This window comes from Talpa europaea (genome assembly GCF_964194135.1).
Source record: "Talpa europaea genome assembly, chromosome: 5".
NCBI classification, from domain to species: Eukaryota; Metazoa; Chordata; class Mammalia; order Eulipotyphla; family Talpidae; genus Talpa; species Talpa europaea.
This window is the reverse complement of record NC_140071.1, coordinates 140,144,899-140,164,707: the sequence shown is the minus strand read 5'-3', so window position 1 is coordinate 140,164,707 and position 19,809 is coordinate 140,144,899.

Here is a 19,809-nt window from a genome sequence, read left to right as displayed (position 1 = left end):
TATAAATTTTTAATTGGACTGAGCTAGAATAAAGGAGAAATTGATGATGTAGAATACAAAGGGAATAATTGCTGGTTATGTTCTTGAGTAGATAAAATAAAGGGCCATTAAAATTGGGCTACACAGCACCTGGCCCATTGAATTTGGTCCCAGGAAAATCAGAGATGACTTATTTAGAGCCTTCTCAGCAGATTAATGCAGGTCAGTGATAAAGGATGATTCATATCCACTTTCAATGTATATGTAGCTATTCAGGAATATTTTTCTTGAGTAGAAAGATGCACACACTCATTTTCCTAAGTGGATACCAGTGAAATATGCAGATGCGTGACTCAGTAGTGTAAGGAAAACTCTTGGGCTGGGTGACTTTGTTCTGGGTTGACATAATCACCAAATTATGACAGTTCAAGTTGTAACCTGTTCTCCCTATGGGTTACCTGGTGAGTACAATTCCTTCCTTCATCGGTCTGACGGTAGCACTTTATGTGAGCTACGACAGATTTCATGGGCTCCGCCACTTTGTCTGTTTCAGGTTAATCATCTGAGTTTTTCAGACAGTCTTTCATTGCTTTTATTTTCAGATTGCCCAGATTGCCCAGCAGTTTTAACGATTCTCCTCTAACCATGCCAATGAAATTTTGATATGTGATTCTTGGAAGAAGACTCAGGATCCTGATTTGATCTGACCACCTCACGTTAAGCATATGTCTCACTCTTCATTTATGCTCAGGTAGCCTGAGAGTACACTAGGTTTCTAGTTGCGACAACATTCCCACTAGGTTTCCTGGTTGCGACAATATTCCCCTAAGGCCTTGATCTGCATCATCTCATCAAATACTCCCAGTCATCTGGGAGTACGTAAAATTCATATCATCTCACAGAAAAGGAAACTGAGACTCAGCAAACTTACAGGATGTGTCCAAATCCTCCAGGTAGTAACTAACTTCAACCTGTTGACACCAGGTTGCAGAACCTGGATTTTGCCATTGCTCCAGGCCTTCCCCAGACTGTGTGACTGGTGGTGCAGCTATGGGTGAGGCAAGAAAAGCTACACTATGTGGTTATGAAACTGATGAGACAAAGAAAATTTTGTCTTAAAGGATGAAAGTTATTCTACCAATCCTTACGGTCAGGAGTCTTATTCATGGATGTGGCTTTTTCTGCAGGGTGAGAGTTGAAATGCACCAGGAAGTGGGCTCACTAGAGGGAAGTGGTTAGTTAGTTTATCATTCTTTTCCTTTCACCTCCCAAAGTCAACACCCTGAACCGATGAGCCACTTCCTGCCTGAGGGTGTGTGAGGAATGGAGCTCAAGAGCCACGAGTCACTGCTCACCAGGTAGTTTTAGCCTGGGTAGCCATTGAAAGCAAGTCTTTAAAATGGCATTTTCAAGGTAATGTTTCCTAAATGAGAAGGTGAACTTGATGGCACTGTAACTAGAGCAGAAGTGAAAACAAAACAAAACAAAGCACAAGGAGTCATCCAAGCAAATGGTCATTGAATGCCCCAGCAGAGGAAACAGAAGCCACAGAAGATCCTGATGAAGCCATCACCATGGGAAAACGCTGTGATTTAGCCTAAAATCAATTCATTAAACATTTGGAATTTCAGAAATAATCACTGCTAACCCTAACAGACAATCTGGTAGCCTCTTCTCCTCAACTCATCTTGGGCACCAACCCCAGTTCTGGATGCTCTCCTCACCTCCCATCCTTAAGCCACTGTGAGCTTCACCAGGGTAGAGGGTAAGTTCAGAGCAACACTAGAAAGGTCACCCCAAATTACACCTTGCATCCAATTGGCCTTGTGAAAAGGAAGGTAAGATGCCATCCTGTTTTGAGAGGAGGGCACAACTCAGGACGTGTGAGCTGGAATATTCAGAGGTTGGGCGCATCCCAACAAGGATGAAGGTGCTCCTGGGGGAGGCCTGTAGGCATGTCACAGAATACCCACATGCCATTGTTTTAACTTAGTCCCCCCGCCCCTCGTTTCTTATTTGAGGTAACATTAGTTCACAATGTTGTGATTTAAAGGTATAGAAGCTCCCCTCAGGCCTTGTTACCACACCCCGCCCACCAACGCAGTCCTAACACCCACAGGCCTCCACCCTAGTCCACAGTGCTCCTGCCACGCTTTCTCAAGACCCTCTCTCCAAATACAGTCACATTCTGAGTTACGGGGCTTAGGAATTTAACCTGTGAACTTAGTGGGGTCACAATTCAGCCCCGACATTTTCTGTGGTAAAAATACATAGGCTGTGACTTCATGATGAAAGGGCAGTACCCTCAGCAACAACTCAGTTTTCTCTGGCCTTGGGGCACATCTGCAGAAGGCCAGGCCCGCCTGGGAATCCCAGGGCCAAGGGAGTGATAGCAAGAAGGAAACTGGGGAAACAGGGAGGGTGCGTTCCCCCTGACAGCGAGGACAGGACAGGAGGCCGCGCGGGCTGGGGAGTGTTCGCCGGGCCGCGAGGACCTGGGTGGGGCTCCGGAGTGGAGAATAATGATTTCCACCAACCAAAAGACTGCACCAACTGCTTGACTTTTATAAGCTCCTGTGAAATGAGCTAATGATAGTCAACTAACAGGACTAGGGGGAAGGTGAAATAACGTAGTGCTTAGAAAGCCTTTTTCGTCATGCTGGACCCATCCCAATAATTAAGAAGCGCGAGTTGTGTTTGTTAATGAGAAATGATTGCTACTGTTACCTCATTGAGCATTCTATCACGGAGCAGGATTGGGGAGCCTGCTTTTGTCCTCGTTGTGAGATCCACATCATCCCTGGGGTGGTCTGGACTCTTTATTAAGGGTTCCTCTGCAAGCCCGTGTCTGCACGAGGGGGCACAGGCAGGTGGGTGAGGCCGGGAGACGCGTGGAAACCCTCCCGCTAGGAGCCCAGCAAGTGCTGCTGCTCAGGCTGGGTTCCTTCTCATTGCTATTATACACTTGTTCGCGCTTCAGTAAGATGGAAAATACTCCCGAGAGCTCTCTCCTCCTCCACTCCCACCACACAGGGTTTGTCCTGCACTCAGACCAGGCAGCTTCTCTCCCATGGACTCCCCCAGCCCCTGGGGGGGGGGGCTTCTCTCCCTCTCTCTGACTCAGACATTTCACTCAGACTCCCGCTCTTGGGAAGCTGCTGGGGAATCAGTGGCATCTCCAGGTGATGATTTGGGAAGGGAAGTTCTCACCTTAGGGCTCTACCCTGTGGTTTGCTCTTCTCACGAGCCCCTGAGGAAGGAACTGCTCAGACTGAATGTTTGTGACCTGCCCCCCACTTCATAGGTTGAAGCCTTGAATCCCAATAGGAAAGCATTTGCAGATGGGAACTTTGGGAGGCGATTTGATGCAGAGGAGGGTGGGTGCCCTGGAAGGGATGACGAGAATTCAGGATGAGGGCCCAAACCAGGGACCCAGCTGTAACTGCACACTGACCTGAGATGGCCAGTGTCCTCCCCCAGGGTCATCCAGAGTAGCCTGGGCCCTAAACCCTGCACACAACACAGCAGCAGCAGCAGCAGCAACGACCACTGTGTTCCCATTTATCAAGCTGTTTTGAGTCCAGGACACCGAGGCTGTGAAAGCTGTTTCTGACATTGATCAGAAGCTGAAGTTCTCTTACTTGCAGGGATTTTATTTTTTCTATTTTCATTTCCTATCCCCAGAAAGGAGACACTTTTCAGAATAAGAGACCATCTTAACTGAGGCGTGGAGAACTCCTGAAGTACCAGCTGGGCCACTGACACACGCAGGGAGGGCACACACATGGGGCACACTGCCTGGCACCCTGCCTGCTTAGCCAGCCCCGCCAGGCCTGGGCATGTCAGTGCTGATTCCAGGTAGACCCAACCCCGACCCTAGCACAGGGCAGTGATGTCTCTCAACTAAAGAGAAGACCACCAGGTGGGAAGTCTCGGGTTTTGATTTGGACAGATGCTTCAAACTTCGATCCACATCCTGGGGAAAATGGGCAAATCTCACTAACTTATTTTCCTCTACCTGAAATGGAGAAATAACCTACAAAGTGTTATTATATTGGCAATGCTTGCAGAGCTCCTGGCACAGTGTCTGGCACAGAGTAAGCACTCAGAGAATGCAATCGAAGCTATTTAAAAATATAAATCAGTATATTGGCTATTTCTAGAAATGTATATTATGTTAATAATGTATAGCATATGTAAAGTTATACACAATATGTTTAGACTTATAGGATGTATTATATAAATTTATTTATAGCTAAATAAATAGTAAAAACCAATAGAAAATATGAATATCAGCAATTGCAGAACTGAGACTGCAAGCGGCTTAAGGTAGAATGAGGAGCCCGGGAGAGCCTTAAGCAGCCCCTCCTCCCGGCGCGAGTAATTGGGCCCCTGGATGTGAGGAGGTGTTTATGCTGTAAATGGTAAATGAGAGGGTAGTCGCAGGAAATGAGGGAGCGTAACATTCTCCAGAAGCCATGTGCTTGGAGGGGAAAAGCCAGGGCTCTTTGATATAGGTCAAGCGTGAAATTTCAAGGTTAATTAGTTATATGTTATATCATGAAGGTCAGGCCACTGCAAAGCTAAAACCTCTCTAAACGCAAATTTATTGAGTATCTTTAACTTCAATTAGCCTTTCATGAAATGTTAGGGCTGGAATATCCCACAGACATCATCCAAACACTGTGACCGTGGCCTCGACTAAGATCTTCCTGACCATTAGGATGGGACAATTCTTCATTATCCTGGACCGAGTCTTCTACCGTAGGCTGTTCAATATCCCTAGCCTCGCCCACTAAATGTCACCGTGGCAATAAAACGAATGCCTACTTTCTAAAGCCGCTGGGTTGAGTAACACACTCACACCACAGTGGCGCCCTCTCTCACCCTTATTTTTCAGATGAGGGAAGATTCAGGAAAGGGAAGTGTTTTACTCAATTTCAAACAGGTGTTTCCTCTTGCTTTTAATTCTTGGGCCAGGAGACTTTTCAGTTTCACTGCTACATCATGTAGTCGTAAGTACTTTGAATGAGTAAGTCCTATGGCCAACTCCAATTTCTCTGAGAATCAGAAGTTAAAATGGGAGAGAAACTTGGAATCCCTCTAATTCAGCCTCCTTATTGGCCAATGAGAAAATGAAGACTGTGGAAAAGGATTGGCGAATCTTTCTGGTAGGTAAAATTCAGGCTCTGGGAGAATGGAGACCCCCGGGGCCACGACAGAGACAGACACCTTGGTGAAGAAGGCTCAGGGTAGAAGGTTAACGTTGGAAATGACACTGAGGTTGGAGAGGAAAAAGTCCCTGCATGAACTCGTGATTCTACTCTGGAAGACAGTGTGGGTAACATGGGTGCACTGGGCATGTGGTGGGGGGGGCAGGTCAGGCATTTTGCAAAGGAAGAAGGATAGTTGGTACCAAATTCATAACCAATGGCCAAAAACATGAAGCTGGGGCTTCACCCAGGGTGTCTGGGTGCACACACCTTCAGCCTGGCAGGAGCATTTGTAACTTTGTTGGCTCTCTTCGGTTGACACCTTCCTATGGCCCAGGCCCTTGCTCTTTCCTGGGGTGTGCAGCCCTCCCTCTGCCCATTAGCTGAAGTCACACAGATCGTGTCCACAGAATTGGGATCCACCAAACAGGTATCAGATTCTCTCCATATAACATGCTCTGTGACACCTTCTGCAGATACACTGATAAAGAAAGAAAGATTGTTGACTTGGAGGAGCTCAACCCAATGGCGAGGCTGGGGTGAAGCTGACATTTTGAGTGGGTTGAGCAGATTTCGAGGGTTCTCACTGAATGGTGGAAGCTAAGAAGGAGAGGGGTCACCTAAGCCAGTCGTTGGTGGAATATTTCAAGAGAGGAGATTTGCTACCTGAGCTTACTCATGAAGAACTGGTGCATGTGAGCTGAGGAACAAGGGGCCAGGGAGGAGTCGGGAAGTGATGCTGGGAAGAAGTGGGGGCTGTTAGGGGGCACAAAGACCCAGAAGCCACCAACAAGGGTCTGATGTGGAGCTTCCAGCACCCCGTGTTTCAGGAGGTGGGCGTAGAGATGCTCCCCTGCCTGGACACTGCAGGCTAAGCAGCCTTCTGGAATAGGGAGGCACAGGCAACATGGCGGAAAGGAGCCGCCAGCGTCAGAGAGCCATATGCCTGGACAGTGAATCACACAGGGGGCCACTCTCCTTCACCCCCTGACTATCTGGGAGCTAGACAGGTGGGCGATGGGAGACACTGGAGCAGGGCTGGCCTTCCCAGCAGTTTGCGTGGCCCCTTCTGTTCTGGGCATTCTCTCCCTTGGACACATCCCCTTCCTTCTGGGCTCTCTCGCACCCTCCTCCTCAGCTGTCTGTTCCCACGTCTGGGAACTGATTATCTGCTGTCTCCCATCAGGGTTTAAACTGGATCTGCTGCTTCCGAGCTTGTGACCATGGCTAGTGGGCCTCAGTTTCCTCCATTGTACCCCAGGCATCCCCTGGGACGGCGGAGACACAGCGGGGAAGGGGAAGCTGGCGAGACCTGTGCTGCCACAGACACCTTCCGCTATCGTGTGGCATCCCGAATGGAGAGTTAAGAATAAGAGTTTACCGCAGAGCTCCAAAGTGTGGGGGTTCCCTCTGTGTCACTGGGAAAAAATACAGTTATTTGCATTTAAATACAAGTCTAAATCCCTTCCGTCCAAAAGCGGTAATAACTACCCTGAATGAATTATACATTTGCTAATTTTAACCGGGCTGTTTTATGGAAATGAGGTTATTTGTCCTGCCTGGTTCCTTCTCCTCTTGTCCTATCAATGCAAAGGCCAGAGGCTGTGATTTACCCAGGCCGCGCGCACCCCGGCAGAAACGCGAGGGGCCTGGCTCTGTCACTTATTTATCTCACTTATTTAATCATTTAAATGTTTGCCTCACATTTGAAACACCTTAAGTTCATTACCTGCAAAAGCCCCTCCTGAGGAGGGGAGAGAAGTAACCGTGTGGGCATTTTATATTTTCCTTGTGACCGGCCGACCACAGTTTATTTATCCAGCAGCGACGCGCTGGTAAATCCTGAAGAAATGTGATCTCACTTGCAAGGGTGCAGTGTGAGCTGATTTGTATGGGCGGCCTGGTATCATTTTGTGAATGTAAGTCTTCTGCAGTGTTTCTAGTGGCTGTGCCCAGAACCTGAGTGTGTAAATCCAATTTACATGCTCAGTGACAGCCGTCTGAAGCGCGCCGTCTCATGAGCGTGGCCACGCTTGGGTCTGGAGTCCAAGCAGCCACTTCCCTCCGGCCTGACAGTGGAATGTGTGCCGTGGGGTGAGGGGCTGTGGGGCCAAGGAGGACATGCCTGCACACCCAGGCCTCCATCACACACTCTGCTCCTGGGGATGGGGAAGGCGGGTGGGTGGGAACCGCCACGGGGAGGGCTTCCTGAGAACCTTCTCGTCATTCATCGGTGAATAATGCCCTTTCAGATGGAGGCTAATCCTCAGGGAAGAAGAAAAGCCAACCCAAAAATATAAAATGCTAATGATGCTTTTCCCATGAAGTATAAATAAGCACAGATTTTTTTTTTCAGAAATAAAGAAAAAAGAGGAAAACAAAAACAGCTTCCTCTGGGAACCAACTGAAAATATATTTTGTGTGACATTGTACCGGGCCCCTCGACTCTTGGGGTTTTACGTTTTTTAATAGGGAAATTAGGAGGTTGTACTACGATGTTCAAAGCCGAGTGGCAGAACCTTTCTTCCATGAGAAGTAGCTGGAACCCCAATGAATACATAAGAAGAACGGACATTTTACCAGTAAGATCAGTTTAGTACAGTGCGGAATGTCTACTTATTTGAATATCAATCAATAGGAGTGACATTCAAAGGAGAGATCATTCTAATAAGCACAACTGGAAATTTGCTCACTTTCGACAAATTGGGCTAAAACGAGAGCGGTTACCATAGCTCATGGTCGAGACGTGGCTCTCCGTTCCCAGCCCAGAGGGAATCTTTGGATCTGCACACCCCGTGACTTGGAAGGAAAGACTTGCCCGGTTGATCTCTGAGGTGTTCCTCGAGTGGTTCTTGAACTGTTCAGAAGGTCCTCCCTCTACACAGACACTTGATTATGTGCTTGGGGCCTTGGTCACCACCTCGGGGAGCCATGAGCTACCTTGGTGCTGTGGGAGGCTCTCTCCTGGCACTCAGAGAACACCTGGCACCAGGAGGTTATGCCTTGGCCAGACCTTTGTCTGGAAGGCTGGTTTTCAGACCCTGGGGGCCTGGGGGCCGCTGTCCTGCACAGGTAGAGACGGTGAGCACATACAGCAGGACGCACTCCCGCTCAGCGAGGATTAACTTGGTGAAGCATCACACACTTGCCGGGAGTGTGCATTCCGGGAGCATTGGTGCTTCCAACTCCCCTTGGGTGAGCCCAGCAGACACACTTCTTCCTCCCTTGGGAACGTATGGAATATAATGTGGCATGCGCATGCCATTGTCTTCCACATCAAAACACCTGGATGATGGCGTTGGGTGCCGTGTGTGCTAGCTAGCGCAGCTTCCAGTGTTCATCCTGTAGGCGGTGATAAGTTTGTTAGTGGCTTTTTATTTGGAAATAATTTTAAACCGACAGGCACATTGCAATAAGAAAAATGCAAGGAATTCCACAAACCTACCTTGTAACTTGTCATATTTGTTTGTGTCACTTGCCCTGTCATGTGTGTCCCCTTGATGACTTAAACTGTAGCACGTGACATGTATACACACATGCATGGCCAGGAGACACCATGCAGACAGGTAGATCTCCACATACACACCTGTCATCCACCTCCGCACCTTTCAGACCCATGAGCAGGGGGCTAAGGAAAATAGTGTTAATACACACATGCATGGCCAGGAGACACCATGCAGACAGGTAGATCTCCACATACACACCTGTCATCCACCTCCGCACCTTTCAGACCCATGAGCAGGGGGCTAAGGAAAATAGTGTTAATGGGAAAGAATTCCTGTTGGCACCTGTTCAGACTTAGCCGGGTGGGGGGCTGGGACCTTGGGAATGGCTGTCACCGGGCTGGCACAGCTGGAGGGCACTTTGGCAGACATCGGCCACCCGAGACCAGGGTGAGGTGGATACAGGGGAAAGGGTCATGAAAATCTGACGGCCAAGGAGACGTAAAGACAACTGCGAACATCAGAAAGCACATTGGTTTCACAGCCGTGAGAGATCCGTGACCCACTTCGTGATGGAGGGGACTTCCATGGGGAGGAATTGATTGTACTTGGGGGAGGGGCCTGTGGGCCCTGGGAATTTTGGATGGAGAGAGGACATCGCTGACAATAGAAAGGTCCATTTTTAAATCATTCTTTGAATAGGAAAGAGCAGAAAAGCTTCCTTTACTTACAACGGTCTATAAAAGCTAAGAGGGTCGAATGGGTATTGACAGAATTAGTGCGTTTTCTCTCCACCAGGTCCTCAGCAATTCGATTCAGACAAGGAACCTCGTGTGTCCGAAGAACTGAGGCTGAGGAATGAGAAGAGTCTCGACCTTGTCAAAGGCATTTCTGTGTGGAGCAGGAATCATCTCTGTCTTGTGACATGATCTGCGCTTCGGACGTGGGCATTTTGTTCCTGGGAGTGATGCCCAGAGACAGCTCCCCGAAGAGGTCTTCTCTGAGCTGGACTCCAAGTTCTGAGCTGCCCAGAAAACCAACAAATCCTCCACTTCAGAATCCTCTGTCCACTGTCATGACGACCTGCTCCCTTCAAGCCACAGGCCTCTAAACAAGGGCTGGGCTTGTTTTAACCCAACACAAGTCAGCCTTCCTCCTCCAGTGTAAATGGCACCTCAGTTCTAGAAAGGAGTAATAATTGTGTTTTTTTTTTTTTCTTGCTTCAGACATTAGCTTGTTTTCACTTTTTATTTATTTATAAATATTTATTTATTTATACAAGCACTGGGTTCAGTCAGAAGTGTGGGAGGGCGGGAGAATTTGCTAGAGCGGGGAACAGAGCAGGCAGACTGATGAAGTACACTGCTGAGGGGAGCAGCGGGCGAGCCAGGAGAGGTCTGCTGCACCATGTGGGTAGCTCCTTGGCTGACTGGGGTTCGAACTCATGCTGCAGAGGCTGCAGATTGCTTCATAGTGCTGTGCTTAACCCTTTGCGCCCCCAGGGAGACCTGGTTTTCACTTTTTAGCAGCATTACAGATATTTATGAAGACCTCAGAGATCTATTATTTGGTGAGTGTTCCATTATTTTTATGTTAAAAAAAGAGTGAAAAAAGACAAAAGCCCTGATATCTAATATAACTCTGATATTATCAGAGTTAATATTCCCATTTTACAGACTCAAATTAAACCTTGGGGTTGGTTTGCTTTTATCACCAGAAACAAAAGTGAAAGTAAAATTACTTCACTAAAATCTCATTTTCTTATTTTATAGTTGACATCAAATATTTTTACTTCCTGTTATCACTATATCTTCACCTTAAAATGGCTAACAATGCCTACTTAGCTTGCTTTTGTGAGAACTGAATAAGGTCACCCATACAAAGATAGTTTTCAAGCTGTAAAACACCTGGCAAAAGTTAGTTATGAATATTTTTGTAGATGACCAATGAATAGCTTTTGATTGGCTGAATAAAGTAAAATTAAATGTGCCTGGTGTGAAAATACATTTAGATGCTGTCATTAATGATGACTCCAAAATATCTGCCTTGAAAAGAACCCCCCCTGCGGAGAGTAGGCTATTTAATGCAAACGCTCACCAGTTCTGTGTCAGGGGAAAGGTGAGCAGGCACTCCTGTTGGCTGCGGGCTCTACATGTTGACACCTGCGACAACAACCCCTGACTAGCAGCCACCTGTCACTAGGGGACTTGCTAGAAATGCTGCAGAATAGCAGGCTCTGCCCCAGGATCCTGAATTTCAGAATCTGCGTTTAACGAGATGTCCAGGTGATTTGCATGAAGGGTAAACTTTGAGAACGGCTCCAAAACTCATATTCCTAGATAACTCCTATTCCTAAAGCAGAAAGAAATAAGGTAACTAATAAGCCTTTTCAATATTGCCACCTAACAGCCTTCCAGCACGCAATAAGAAACAAAACTTTACTTTTAGGGTTTGACAGATGTGATGGGTAATCTCACATCTAATCACTGAACGAGATTTGACCTCCAATGAGATGACTGACCTTGGGCCCCTGGGTCTCCCAGCCTGTTAAGAGGGTAACAACATTTAACTTGCCTGGTTCTAGAAGATGAGAGGTGGTTTAGGTGAACCTAGGAACATAGGCTGGGTATCTCATATCTGGGATTCCACATTTGCTAACCAGTGTCCGTTCTGGCATTTCGTTTCTGATTAATCCCTCTGGAGACAGAGGTCACATTTTCAGGGGGCTCACCCTGCAGGGAGCCAAGGACTTGTAATTGTGGGTTTCCTCCAAAGGGAGCAACTTTATGACTTGAAGAGTGAGAGACACTTGGCACTTGCGAGACTGGCCGGTATCCTGAGGGGAGTACCTGAGTTTTCTAGAACCAGATCCTCCCCTGCTCTGAGATAGGCGGCCACCTGGGGATTGCGCATCCACAGCTCCCACCATCTAGTGCCAGGGATCCCTGGGAAAGGCGAGGCTCAGTCTTGCTTTACCCGGGAAGCACCCCTGCATGAGGCACCCAGTCCAGGTGTCACTTGGCAGGAACCTCTCATTCCTGCAGAGAAGGTTGTGGCTTGTTTCATGATTTTGATTGCAAGTCGCTGCAGTGCACAAGCTGAGAGTGTCCTGGGCGGGAACTCCGGGGAAATGGAGGCACTTTGTTTCTGAAATTCACATGGCGTGACCCGCCTGCTGTGTGAAACGTTAATATTTTGCTTCTTGCTGGTCTCCTGGTGCCACTGCCAACACTAAGAAAGCTATAGGGGCGTTTGCGGTACATTTGGTGAAAACTGCATGGAGCCGGGCCAGATGTCAATGTGTGAATCTGGGCGCTTCTCTCCAGTGTGTGACTGTTCACTTGATTCTTTAGCAACTCCCCGGAGCTAAAATAAGGATGTTTGCAGAGCAATGTCCTCAGTCAAAGGAGAAATCATGTGGTGTGCCGCCTCTCACCGAGCCAGTGACACCCCCACTCCTGCCAGCTGCCTCCTCCAGGCCCAGTACCCTCCCCTACCCACCCCCTACCCCTAGATGGCCACTCTCTTAAGGAATCCTACTCATGGGTCTATTCCGTTCTGCTTTGTTCAAGACTGGGCAATTTCCTGTTTGCCTCTTTTAAACTTTTTTTATTTGTCAACATTTAATGAAATAAAGGTAATCTCTGGATTCATTGACGTCATACAAAGAAATGCATTTATATTTAAATGAAAGACACCTGGGTACATTTACTTATTATTTTAGTGTCTATATTATATAATTATATCTGTATGCTGCAATATATAAATATTGCATGCCACTTTTATATTTTACAAATTGGATACAACAAATAAGATGATGCGGTTATATATATATACATATCAATAAATATTATAAATTTACATTATATTACATATTATATATCATATTTATAAATGTGCTATTCATATTATAGACTAAATTATAAATCAACTGATGTAGGATGTGGCAAATACACAGCAATCTGCATTTTTAGTTTTTTATGTAACTTTTTTACTGAGGTGACTTTGGTTGGCAGTGCTGTCTATGATGGAGGCTACATCTTCCCACCTCATTAGGTGTGTGTTCTGTCTCAGCCTTTAAGAGATGTTTTATTAGAGTCTCCACATGGGGCACATATTATTCTCACCATATTTGGGGAAATAATCAGATATAGAAAAAAATTAACTGGAGTGAAGGCAGCAGACTGGACTGGGGTGTTGAGACCAGAAAGTGGATCTGTCTTACAAAGAGAGATGGTGCAGAGCAGATCAAGCAGGGGGGCAGTGTGGACTGTGCTTTCTTTTTAACTGTTAGAGGTCCAGTCCAAAAACAAGTCAGACACTGTCACCGCTGGACCCAGGCAGTTGGGTTAGGTGACCATTCAACATGATCGACACAGTGAAGGAACTTGTGACAATAACAACATAACGTTAATCAAGATGATATATTTGTTTGTACATTTAATTTACAGTTTAAAACCAACTTCAGATACATAAGGAAATATATAGCTGTCTGCAAATCACTTGAAAATGAAGGAAATAAATAAGATGGATAAATGAATTCTGGATAGATGAATAGATATTTAATAAGGCAAATATAGTAACATATTCTTTATCGATGTTCCCATACAGGCAAGGGTGTGTGCAGGAAAGTCCTTTCAGTCTTGTTGCAGGTTTGGAAATTTCATAATAAAATGTTAGAAGAAAGTGACTTTGCAGATTTGGCCCCATGCAATCACATCTTCAATCTTGGGGGCTGGTTGTTATCACCTAACTGTTTTCCTATGGAAATGGAGCCTCACAGAAGTGGTAGTGAGTGTGGCAAATCTACTGCGAGCTGGCACTTAGTTGGAAGGATTGAGATTCTAACTAGGTTTCGACATGAGGTTACACTGGCTGGCTAGTTGGGGAAGGATGAGATGAGGCATCGGGAGGGACGCCACCCAGTGCCACCTGCTGTGTGACACTTCACAAGCGCCTTCCTGGGTGCTCTGAGATTCCATTTTCCATCTAGAAAAACACGTCTCTCTCCTAGGGCTGCTGTGCGTTGAATACGATAATCTATGTAAACCCGTGAACTACATGTTACTCTCAACCGGATGTCTCTCTGATCCTTCCTTTCGGGCTCAGAGCAGTCCAGGGCAAGGCTAGAAGAAATGAAGGTGACTTAGGAGGTGTGACTTAAGATGCTAATCTTAATCTTACATCTGAGTTAGATCTGAATCTTAATAATCTTGGATTTTGTATTTCCGTGGCAAATAGTGACTGTGTTTTTAAGGTCATGCTTTACAGATATAGGAATCCTCTGTTTGGTCCTTTGCTGTGTGATCGAATGAAAGGTCATGCCATTTATTTATTTATTTATTTATTTATTTATTTATTTATTTATTTATTTATTTTGCATGTTAGCCTTTGCAGTCATATTTGCATTACTTCTGTTCTCATAATCTACGGGTTTAGCACTTTCCAATGACGTCTCAACAGCAGGCTTCTAGTCCTCTGCTTTCATTTCTGCTTAATCTCTTCACCATGATTTTTAATAAAAGCGTTAGTTAAGATCCAACCCAGAGCTTGACCTCATGTAGCTTTACTGTTCAGCACGCGAATCTTCTGCCTGCCCTGAGCTAAAGTGGTGGAGTTTCCAGCGTTTATCAAGCATTTCGTTCAACTCCTTAGTCAAGTCTCATTTCCAATGACTTGAATTTTATGCTCTGGTTTCTCTTCAGATCACATAAATCTTTTGCCTTTTACCAATGACTTGAATTTCACTCGTGCTAAGTAGGAAAAGAAATCTGTCCTAAATTTGCAACTCTGGCTCAAATTGCTCACGTAAATAATCTAAAATGCATCATCTGTTAAATTGCCTTCATTTGCTAAACATGCAGGTTATTTCTAGTTTTTCTCTAGCTCCATCATGTGTCTCTCCCTTCAGTCCTCATTATCATTGCGACACAACGCACCCTCTCTACTCCTCTCCCACCTGAGTCACGCTCAGACATTTTCAGCATGGGTCAATCCTCTGAGGGAGCTGGGGGAACATATTCATATCAGAGGTTCTCCATTGGGGGTGCATATCAGAATACCTTGGGGAGGAGCTGTAAGCTGGGACCACCCAACATTCAGCTAGAAGGCATTCTGGTAGAAGGTAGCTGGTTGAAGTTCCCATGTTAGCAGCGGGAATACTTCCCAATCAACAGGCAAGGTGCTGACTGATAAATTAGCAAATCCAATTTCTTACAAGTGTGCACCATTCATGATATAGCAGTTTTAACAAACAAACCCCCAAAGAAGAAATACCTCATACATCTGAAATAATGAGATATCAGCCTTGAGATTATTTCTACAACGGGGAATCTAAGCATAGCCACATGTTAGTGTGCGATGAGTTTTTCAAAGTACATGCAGGTAACTTAAAATATGTTTCAGTAGCAACCTTTGTTATTGTTATTATTGCTTCACTTCATATTTTGAAAATATATCTGGGGAAAAATACTCTCAGAGAGGTTAATTGACCCAAGGTCATAAGTGATCGATGGCACAACACTCTCTTGAACTGAAGACTTCTGTTATAATCGACTTTCTATCCCCAATTATTTCCATCACACCATGCCATTTATTTGCTTTAAATAGAAGGTTGCTATATAAAGCAACCGCTGACTTTGGTTGTTATAAAAGACTCCATCCAGGTAAGGAGTAAGAACATTACAAAGTGTCACATCTTTTCATGTCCCCCTGCCTTAGGTCATGCTGGTACAGCTGTCAGCATTTAGAAAGCCTTTTTCTCTTGGTTTTCTTTCAAATCCCACCTCCTACATGGCCCTTTTTTCTGGAGTTCCAGCTAAGGTCTCTCTTTTCTGTGATCCCACAGCACCCTCCAAATGTCTCTATTGTAACACGTACACACATGCATCTCCTATCTCCCAGCACCTTTGCAGGAGAGACCTTGTTTTATAATATGTACATTTTAACAACACAGAGCCATAACTGGCAATGAGCCCCAAGCATAGTAGACTGGTAATCAACAGATCCAGGTTGAATGACTGAATGGGTAAATGACTGAATGGATGGGCTAATGAGTAAATAATGGAACGCGTTTATTGTTCCTGGTCTTGGTCTTAAATTAAACAAACTCAGTTACCTAAAGTCATAAGATAGAAACTTCTAGAGATCCAAGCTACTCGGAGAAATTGCATAGGCCTATGGTTTAGCCAACTGTGTATTTCTCACTATGTGGATGACCGACTGCTCTGAATTTAGGAGGTGAAAGTTAGTGTCCCCCTTAGAGTTAACAAGGGGGACAGTCTGGAGTGAAACAGCTGAGTTTTCAGGAAAGTCACATGGTCTTCTGTGGCTCCTCTCTTCAGGTCCTTGCTGGAGTAGAGTCATGTTCTTCAAATTGTAGTAATGTAGAAATTTGAAATTTCATGAGATGAAATAATGTTTCTCATTGAAAAAAAAAATAGAATAATGATGGATTTTTCCAAACACAGAAAAAAAAAAAATTTGAACTTCCCTCTCCTCTCCCATAAAAAGGAGAAAAGAAAGGACTGGGAAAAAGAAGTGAATTAGGTTCTAGGGCCCCTGATAGTCTCCCCTCCCCATCAGTAAGTAGCATGGGCAGTTGGCAAATCAAATCCAGATCCCAAGGGGCGCTGAGCGGGACTGCTCTGGCACAAAATGGGCGCACCACTGCCCATTGACATCTGGTGACATCTGGCTGTGGTCAGTGGAGCTCAACCCGGTCGGTGTCCTGTGCTGGCAGGGCCTGTGGTGGTACTGTCCACGAGAGGCAGCTGGGCAGTTCAGTAGCCCTGTGTCCCCACGTCTGCAGGAGACCCATGACTCCCAAGTGTCCGCAAGGAGACTGGACTTTTCTGAAAACAAGGAGTCAAGGCCAGCGCGACCTTACAGATGGGATCTTCAGCATCACGACTCACGGGACAGGTGGACGGGAGGCGGGTACCACGGAGGCCACTAATCCACAGAGAGCTGACGCAGCCCTCCCGGCAGGCTCACCGGGGTCCAGAGGATGCTTTGTGTGGCTGACGAGCCCTCCCCCTCTGCTGCTGTGCAGACACCGGGCGCTCCCTCTTCCTTCCCTATGGCACCTGAGGCCTGGGTCATGGGGTGACAGCAGGGGAACACCCCCTACCAGGGACACGTTATTGTTGAAAAGTTGCCAGACCACCTTTAATTTGGACCCACACACACACACAACTAGGATATTTGAGGGAGGAGATAGTGAAAGATCAATCATTTGTAGTAAAAATAAAGGACCCATTTTCTCTAGGGAAACACACAAGGTATTTTTTAATGATTGGCACATGCTACTACTTACTGCACATAATTGGAACTTAGTTATTTTAAGTTCCAGAGGTTCTGGTACCTGAGAGAAAGAAAGAAAGAAAGAAAGACTCAGTGAACCAGATAATCTGTAAAGTCCCCGCTAGCATTAACTGTAATTTGAGTAATTTTAGTTTAGCCTTAAATAAACTGGCTTTTATTAGGCATTTCTATTTTTATCATTTGAAAACTGTGTTGTATCTTCTCAAACTTCAGCAGAGATAGATCTACTTAATATTGGCTCTCTAGATGTGTTTTTCCAAAAATTCAAATAAAACTCTGGCTACCCATGAACTGAAAGGATTAATGTATCTGAAATGGGGAGGTTGGGTGGGGGGTAGAGGGAGGACCCAGTGGGTGGGTCCTCACCAGCACACTTCAGAATGAAGGACATAACCCAAAAGTGGATACATGGAGAGAAGCGAATCTGGTTTGTTGCACAGGGAGTGAAGAAAAGGGAAAATGCAGACAGCACAGGGAAGGACAATTTGCTGGCTGGCAGGTGGCGGGCACCTTTCATCCTACCCCAGACAGCATCTGCTCATCTGGGCTGGGGGTGACATCCCATGTGGAAAGGCTGGCTGTTGCCTGCCCCGCTAACCCAAGTCCAAGCGACCGGGCTTATACGTTTTATATTATATAATGTCATGTAACTTGTATTTACATCCCAGTCTGGAATGACAGGACTTGCACCTGCTCCTAAATGAAGGCGCCATTGGGAGCAGAAACACTGTTATGAAACAAGTTAAGCTATGAAGGATTTCTTGATATTAAAACGAACCTACCACCCACCCAACTAATGAGGCTGAGCAAAATATTTCATGAGTTTCTTGAAGCCTTCCCCAAACTGACAAGGTGTGAATGAGTTACCAGGATAAGCTCAAGAAAAACTGGGAACCCTGTGAGCTAGACTGCCACAGCCACTGCCCCCCGACATCTGCAGCCCCCGAGCGGGCCTGGGTCCTCTTCCAGGGCTAGTGGGGTGTGGCCCACACCCAGACCTGCAGCAGAGGAGAGGAGCAGGTGCCTCCCGCAGGAAGCTGACACTTGGGGCGATGCCCAAAGGGAGGGTGGAGGCAGTGAGTTCCCTTCCAGAGAACTGCCACCTGGATCCCAGCAGAAAATGGGAAGGGGAATTAATGAAATAGATGACAAACATTTAAGAGAAGAGCTGTAAACCTGAAAATCGGCAAAGACACAACATAATCATCTAAACTCCAGTGAGACCCACTGAGAAAACAGATGGCAAGAGGGACCCTTATTAAGGATTAAATAAGTCACCCCAGGAACAGTAGGCACTAAAACATAATAGGAGTTACTGAGAATATTTTGTAGCAAGAGGGCCTCCCCAGTGGCGCAGCAGGTTGAGTGCCATGCTGTGAAGCTGTCCGCAGCCTGTGCAGTGTGGGTTCCATCCCAGCCGGCCTGCGAGCTACCCACATGGCATGGCAGACCTCTCCTGTCGCACCTGCTGGTCCCCTCAGCAGTGGATTTCCATTGCCTGCCTGTTCTGCTCCCCGCTCTGTCTCTGATGAATCCTCTTACCCTCCCGCACCTCTGGCCTGTACCCCAGCTCTTGTATAAAAATAAATAAATCTTTAAAAAAAAGTTGGTACTAAGACACTTGAAAAGTAGGAGGCTGGAAAGTGGAGCTCTCTGACACCGACCCACAGGTGAGGCTCACCAGAACACATCACGTGTATATCATTACCAATCGAGAATCTTCCCTTAAGGCAAAGTTTAAGCCTTGAGAATTCACCAGTAAGTTCTATCAACCCTTCAGAGAAGAACTATTTCCAGTCGATCTTATATGTAGTTGGAGGTTTGTGATTTAAATGTCTGTGTGAACATGAGTAGCTTAACAGAGTGCTTTGGAATATATCGTTACTAAGATCACATAAGATACACTCATATACGCATATATAATTGCCTTAATTACTAGGCTAGAGTTAAATTTGGAATAGTTTTTTCAACTGAGCAGACAATGATTTTGTTTCTTACAGTGACTTTAAAGCTTTTTGACTGGAATCCACATAAGATTTCCTGTAACCTTGGCAATGATGTTACCAGGTGGGTGTAATCATTTTCATTTAACGGATGAGGAAACTAAGTCATAAAGTCACCTAATTTCCCAAAGGACAAATCATTAGCATAGAGGAGAGAAAGAAATCCAACCCAAGAAGACTCTAACGTGCAACTTTTCAAACCTTCCTGGGGGACATGGAATCTATATCCTATATCCTAATTAAAAATTCCAATTAGTCTATCAGCTTTTACCTCTCTCAGCCTAGCAGGAAATGGAATCACAAAGTAAAGAATGCCTGTGAGTATTAACATAGAGGAAAAATCCCTCCAAAATGCCACACCCACCAGAGGTAAGGCTGACCCTCACCTACCTGTAAACCAAGCAAATTGACTCTTCCCCTGGATTCACCTTGGAAGTGCCAGCCCACAGGATGGTCAAATACCATAGCTCCTGTCTAGAACTGTCATAAGCGTCCTCTTCATTGGCACCTTCTAAAGATGACCTTCATCAGCCATATTGGTCATGAAGTCTTCCGAACAGAGACTGCGGCACCTTCTTGGATTCAAGATCTTACGTGAAATAGACACAAACTAAGACTTGACAATGAACAGAAAATCGAAAGGCTGGATACTTGCATGGATTCTTTGTATTTAGTGAATTTGTCCATGAACCACAATCATTTAAAAGGGACGAGGCAAGGAGGGGTTGTCAAGAACAGAAGATGAAATATGTCAGAGTGTGAAGAACAGAAGAAAAAATTTGCTCAAAAAGGATCAAAATCATTTGTGAGAACGCTGCCTGTAATTACTATTTATTTTGAAATCAT